Below are 7193 nucleotides of genomic sequence, written 5' to 3' on the forward strand. Positions count from 1 at the left end.
CTCTGCCTCTGCCTCTGCCTCTGCCTCTGCCTCTGCCTCTGCCTCTGCCTCTGCCTCTGCCTCTGCCTCTGCCTCTGCCTCCTGAGTGCTGGGATTAAAGTCATGTGTCACCACTTCCTGGCTCATTCACTTCTTTTGGGTAATGAGTTTGTTAAGAAAACAATTGATGAATAAATTGAAGGATGAAAGGGTGATAGGTCAAAATACACAGAGGACATCCTTTCACTCCAAAACCTTACCACCTACCTGTGGCCCTGTACCCTTTCCAACCCCTCTAGTGACATTCCCTGAGCCTTTCGGGGGGAGTGATATGTAGATGATCGTTTTCTGACAATTGGGTTTCCATGCTATGGCAAGAGTCCCTTATTTTGGCTGTTTCCCTGGTTATGAGTCTCTGCCAACAACTACCACCTGTTGTAAGAAGCCTGCCTCCACAATCAAGGCCTGACAAATGCAGTAACCTGTGGGTAAAAGCTCAAATGTTTAAAAGAAATCTGATAGGCGCACAGCATTCATTCAACCAACCAAAACCATGACACATATCCTCATTCCTGATGAGCTTCCAGGACCAGCTCATCTTTCTCAGCCTAGCCTGGGGCCAGTGGGGAGTAGAGTTTTCATTTGCTATACCCATTTTATGTGCTTTCATTTGGTGTATCCATTGCTTGCAACTCTCCCTAGAGTCCAAGAAGCTGGGCTGCTGTTAGCTGCTCAGCCACATCTTGCTTCTGAGAGGAAGCCCTGGACATAGAAACAATTTCTACTCCAGTACCTTTTCTTATTTTAATGTTTTTAACTTTTACTGTTTCATTTTTCTTTTCTTTTTTCCTTTTTTTCTACATGCCAATCCCATTTCCCCCCCCTTCCTCTCCTCCCACTACCCCCACTCCAGAGGGGAAATGTCCACCTTAGATTCTTCACGGTGAATAATTGCTTATCCCCATGCGAGGGTTAATATTTTCCACTCACGCCATTTTTTTCTCCTATATGTATCCACAGCTGCTCATTGTCCCTCATGGCTTTTGTGAGTTGCAATGAATTGAGGCACACTGAACTTCAGCATCTACAAAAGCAACACCAGGTAATTAGCACATACAAAACTCCTTGTTCAGCTGCAGCTGTCCTGCATGACTCTCTTTTGCGGGCAACCCTGGTTGCCTCACTAAGGAGTTGAGTGGGAAGGTTCCCTCTTATAAGATCTCCTTCCTCTATAGTGACAGATGAAATGGGAATCACCCACACTCTTCCATCCCTTCTGTGAACTTGAACTCTGGCTCTACAGCCTTCCAGAAGCTCGCTGACAAAGTCTTTGACTTTCTGTCATTGTTTTCCCTGCTAGCAACTTCGGGCTCAACAGAAATCTAGTCACTTTTGCCTTTGATTGATCCTGACAGTCTCTTAAGTGGCTTCCCTTCTCCCTCCCTCTATCAATTGCTTTAGCACTTTACAAACCTTATTTACATGGCATTTGAAGTCACTCAGATCTGCCAGAACATCTCCTAACCCCTAAGGATCATGCTCTGCTACAGGACTCAGCAAAGCCACTGAAGTCATTTAATAAGCCTGTGCACTCTGTTGGGCTAACTACTTTCTTTGGCCCCCTTTTTATTGAAAGTAGGTTTTTTTCTCACATAATATATCCTGATTAGTTTCCCCTCCGTCTTTCTCCCAGGTTCTCTTCACTTCCGCTCCGCTCCAGATTCATTGCCTTTTTATCTCTCACTAGAAAACAAACAGGCTTCTAAGGAATAATGATAAAATACAACAAGATAAAACAAACTAACACATCAACACATTGAAATAGGATACAACAAACAGAAGGAAATAGAAAATCTGCCTAACAAAAGGCACAGGTCACAGATAAAGACACAGAGACCCACTCATTCATACACTCAAGATCCCATAAAAATTCTAAAGAGGAAGCCATGATGTATGTATGTACAAAGTACACATCAGAGAGAGAGAGAGAGAGACAGAGAGAGAGAGAGAGAGAGAGAGAGACAGAGAGAGAGAGAGAGAGAGACAGAGACAGAGAGAGAGAGAGAGACAGAGAGAGAGACAGAGAGAGAGAATGAATAACATTATGAAGCAAGGAACCTCCAAAGCTGCTGTTAAGTTCATTTTCTGTTGCCCATCTGGTCATCTAGTGCTGGGCATACAGCCTGCCCTTAAGAGTGGTCAGTCTCCTCAGTGAGACTCCTTGGATAACACTAAATTTTCATTTAAAAGTGGTTATCAATTGGAGACAGATTTTGGGTTGGGGACTGGGGCATGTGTTCACTTCTCCTTTCAGCTCTAGGATTCTAGCTGATGTAGATCTGTGCAGGCCCTGTGCATGCTGCCTCACTTTCTATGAGTTTATATGTATATTGTCCCTGTTGATTTAGAAGATCCTATTTTCTTGCTGTCCTCCGTACCTTGTCTCTTACATGCTTTTCTCTTCTTCCATAGGGTTCATTGAGCCCTAAGGGGAGGAATTTGATGGAGGTATTCCATTTGGGGGTAACATTCCAAGGTCTCTGCTCTCTGCATGATGTCTGTCTATGAGCCTCTGTATATGTCCCCATCAGCTGCAGGATGAAGCTCCTCTGACGATGGCTGAGCGAAGCCATGAGTACATCATTATGTCATTACAAGTCATCTTATTGCTATTGCCTATTAGCAGAAAAGTTTTAGCAGAACTTGGTTTTACCCTAGATTCCTGGGCTGTCTAGTTTCAGGTTCTTGGTCACCCAAGCAGTATCAGGTATGGGTTCCATCTTGTGAAATGGGTCTTATGCCATTTTCATTTGGTCTGGTAGATTGGGCATCAAACATTGTCTACCATGTTGAACAAAGTCTATGATCTTCTCAGCAATCCCAGTATTGCCTCTGATTTCTTCTAGTCCTTGAAATTTATAGAGATCTTGGCTGATAATGACCAATATCTCATGGTTCATATGAGCCTGTCCAACAGGGACTGTTTTCTCTTGTACTGTCTCGAGTTGTGTGGCTTTTGTCTCAAGGAGTGACAAGTAGTTATATTATTCAGGTTGTCTCTTTCCGTGACACTCAGACTGATCCCATCCACTCTCATTTCTCTATGGTCTCAGGAGCCAGGCTGAGGGAGAGGTTCTTCAGTTTCTCATTTTAAAATCCTTCCCAGTTCAAAGAGGTCAGATGCAAAATACTTTGTGGTTTCCTGCACTGAGGCATTATTAAAGTGCCCATAAGCTCCCTGAATCATGGATTTGGTCTTATACTGGGTTAAAGGTTGGACCTGACGTATATTTTCTATCATTTCTGCTTCATGCTCTTCCTTCTCACCATTGTGGCTCTTTTCATAGGATTCAAATGTTCATATAATGAGAGGGACACTTTAGCAAAGGTATAATTAGGACTCTATCTTCCTGTCACCAAGTTATAAAAATTACAAGCCAGCCCCTCCGTCTCACCTCCTCTTATCAGAAGATAACATGGATGATGGTACCTGGATGTCATTTTTCCATTGTAAAGCTTCATTTTTACTTTATGCAAGCAAGTTTCATCTGTACAGTCGATTTGACTTCAGTTTCATAACTTATAACCATTGCAATGGCTTCCCAAAAGTTTAATTCCATATATTGTTTTAGGAATTATAATGTATTCTCTAGTCCTTCAACCATTCTCAATGGGTTTCCATACTTCGGCAGAAGACATTGTTCATCAGGGAGATGTGGCACTCTATGTCACAGGGGATAAAAAGGTCACCCTGGGCTACCCTCTCCCATGAACATCCCACTTTCAGGTGGCTCAACACACAGAAAATATGGTCCTGTCAGGATTTCCACCATTAACACCCTTCCCTCAGTAATTCAGCCTTAGCTGTATATCTTACTACTCTTGGCCAGGGCCACACAATGCTTCTTGTAAAATTACCTTTGTTTCTGTTTATTTTTATGTTTGTTGTCAATTATGTTACTTTCCCTAGGGGACTTTAATGGACCTCTATTTATTACACAAAGAATACCAGTGACTGACCACAGAAACTATTCTATCCGATACCAACTCAAGGAATCACTGGCTTTGATTTTTTAGATTACTTCCAGGGCTGTGATGACCCACAAACCACTGTGTCACTAGAAAGTCCAACTCTATCACAGACGATAACTTTACAGAAGCTGTTTTACAGAGCTTTGCTTTCTGTTAACCTTTTTTCTATTTGCTCTAGTGCCTCCAAAGATCTCAGGAGAAGATCCTGTGCCCTATCCCCTCTACTCAAGAGTGTTAATAAAGCCACTTCTGTTAACATAGCCCTAGCTGTTTCTGTATTATGCTTATTCCATTGCCATGGTTTCGGAGCCAAGGTTATCTCTACTTCATGATAGTGACGAGATGCAGTTATTCAGGCCCCTGCTCAGAGGAGACAGTTTAACTGCATAGGCTATCACATCAGATCTATGGTATGGTTTATAGTGTTGTCTGTTCCAGATCCACAACAAGATTGTGGGCTTCTCTGTGCTTCTATAAATCTACTGATTGCCCTCAAAGAATCCCTAAAGAAGGAGGGATTCCCATGTATATGTAGTTTTCCTCTATCTTAGCCAGGGGTTCCCCTAGCTTTTCTGTTATGGTAATAAGAATTACTTTGCTCATATCATTTTTCTGTCAACTCTCATGTGTTTGCATAGCTGAGCTATGTATTAATTCATTGTTATGACCAAGAACCAACTTAATGGAGAAGATATTTTAAATACTCATCAGGGTATTTCATTCATCATGGAGGTGGGGCGTGGCAGCAAGAAAGATTCATTATTGTGGTCATGGGAATGTACTCTCATGCCAGTAGATCGGGAAGCATAGAAAAGACTGTCAGCATCTTCCCTCCTCAGTGAATAGTCTCTAAAACACTTAGGTGATTCTAAGAGTCAAATTGACAATGAAAATTAAGCATCCTAGTCTCCATAACAAAATGAGCAACTCCTTATTATAAAGGAATATTTGTTTGTTTGCAAATTTATGTGGAGTGAGAAAGAGGTCAAGGACATGTGGCTGGGTAGTCAGAAGTATGGTGCAGGCCCTGGGGAATGGGAGTTCTGGAAGCTTCGATTGGGTGAGAAGGCCAGGAGTTAGATGGATCAGGTAAGTTTTCAATATCAGATGGCCTCCGAGTGTCAAGACCGAGTGAGTCAGCATTATACCTCTCTGTGGTTCTGTATCAAAGAAGAACTGTGGAGAATGGAACTCTGGCTACTTCTGCTCTCGGAATTATGCTCATGTAAGGAAGTTTTGTTGTTATATGTTCAGATGTTTGAGCATAAAATAGAGTCAGGGTGAATCTGTTGAAGGATTCTAAAAGGTTATGCATGTCTTTGCTTGTTTTGTTGAGACAGGGCTTCTCTATAGCATCAGAGCTTTCCTGGCACTCTCTTTGTAGACCAGGCTGGCCTGGAACTCACAGAGACCCACCTGTCTCTACTTCCCAAGTACTGGAATGAAGCGCATGCACCACCACTGCCCGATTTTGTGTGTCTTTGACTTTGGGCAAAATTGACTTTTTTGGTATGGCTAAGACAAGTGATAAGGCTGTAGATGATTTTCTCATGGAAGAGGCCCAGAGACATCTGTTTGGTACAAACAGGCCTAGTAAAATCATGAGAAAGAAAGCGCAAGTTAATTAGAGAGTTCAATTAGTGATTTTCAGAGAGGCTCCATGTGGGCTGAATGGGCACACCACACAGCAACTTTAGGCTTTTCGTTGTACAGTTTTATAACACTCAGATTCCTGGTTCTTAGCCACGGCTTACCCCATTCTCCCTCTGAAGCACCCCCCCCCCCCCGATAATTACCTGGGATTGTCTTTCTCACAACCGTGGAAGAATATTGTAGGAAAAAATAACTGGAGTAGATAAAACTAAGGAGGCTTGATTCTTAAGTGAGTCCCAGCTTTGACTTACTACCGCAGGATCTGCGGTTCTTCTACAAAGCACAACGATGTGGTTCAGTTCAGCTATTGAGGTCCTTTCGCAGCTTCCTTCATTTTTCCGTTGATCCATTCACTCATCTAGTTTACAAATGTGTTTTAAAAATATGTAATGTAGTGCTCACTTTGGCAGCCCAAATACAGAATTTGAAATGACATAGAGAAGATTACCCCGGTCTCTGTGCAAGGATAACACACACACAAATATGTGAAGCTTTCCATATTCTTTCTATTTCAATAAAAGAGAAAAAACTCATAAATTACAAACTAAAAATATGGAATTAAACAAAACAAGTTAACTTATTAATGCTAGATACATAGTGGGGAATTCATAGTCCATCAGGAGTAATGAGCATTTTGTTTTCAGTCCTAGGAAAGAATGCAGGGCTTTAGCTGTGCTAACTTAGTGCTCTATCGTTGAGCTACACCACCAGCCTTAAATGGACAAATTAAGCAAGTGCGCTGCTTTGTAATAAAGACTTTCAAAAGTAGAGTGCCATGGATGATCATGCAAAATATACCTTTGTAGGAGATAAGTTGAGCCAAAATGTCCATTTGTATACAGTACACTTGGCCTGCTAAAGTCCCAGAAGAATAGTGCAACATTCCCCAAATAGGTATGGAACAAAGAGACAGTATGGTGGATTGACACGGTACCTCAACAGTTAGCAACCAAGCCTGAGAATCTGCACTTGGTATCCCTCAGACTCACGTGGCAGAATGAGGGAACCAATCCGTTCATCTTGTCCTCTGGCTTCTACATGTACATCATAGCACTTGTGCACATTCCTGCACATGCAGACACATACCCTGCACATAATAAGATATTTAAACAAAAACAGTATGGTGGCTTTAAGGAAAGCAATAATTTCTGCTTGGCTGGGGACAATAACAGTGACGAAATTCAAAGCCGAGGAAGAAAAGAAGAGCTTATCAACTGTCTGGTATGACGTATTAGGATTCTGTAATGTACAGGGCCTTATTACAGTTAGGCTAACCTTCCTAGTTATCTGTGTTATTTTTATACTGAAGATACCAGAGATGTAAGCTCATCCATTACCAGAACCCAGAGTCTTTCACACTCACAATTACCTCCCAAATGTCTCTGGCAATTGTGGTGTCTGGGCTTGGCCCAGCTCTCCTGGCAAAAGACAGAAACACACATCTTCCAGACTGGGCTCAGAACATGTCTTCTTGCCTTCTGGGAGAATTGCTGCTTGAGACATCTAATTTTACAGATCATGGTTTTGGA

At 42.1% G+C, this 7193-nt stretch overlaps 1 non-coding gene across 1 annotated transcript; it reads left to right on the top strand.

Moving 5' to 3' along the window:
- Positions 1-6058: 6058 nt before the first annotated feature.
- Positions 6059-6169, top strand: LOC113456614. Its single transcript, XR_003377371.1, has one exon. It is a non-coding gene; the product is annotated as a U6 spliceosomal RNA (small nuclear RNA).
- Positions 6170-7193: the final 1024 nt, after the last annotated feature.

This window comes from Microtus ochrogaster, chromosome 8 (genome assembly GCF_000317375.1).
Source record: "Microtus ochrogaster isolate Prairie Vole_2 chromosome 8, MicOch1.0, whole genome shotgun sequence".
In the NCBI taxonomy this organism is placed as follows: Eukaryota; Metazoa; Chordata; class Mammalia; order Rodentia; family Cricetidae; genus Microtus; species Microtus ochrogaster.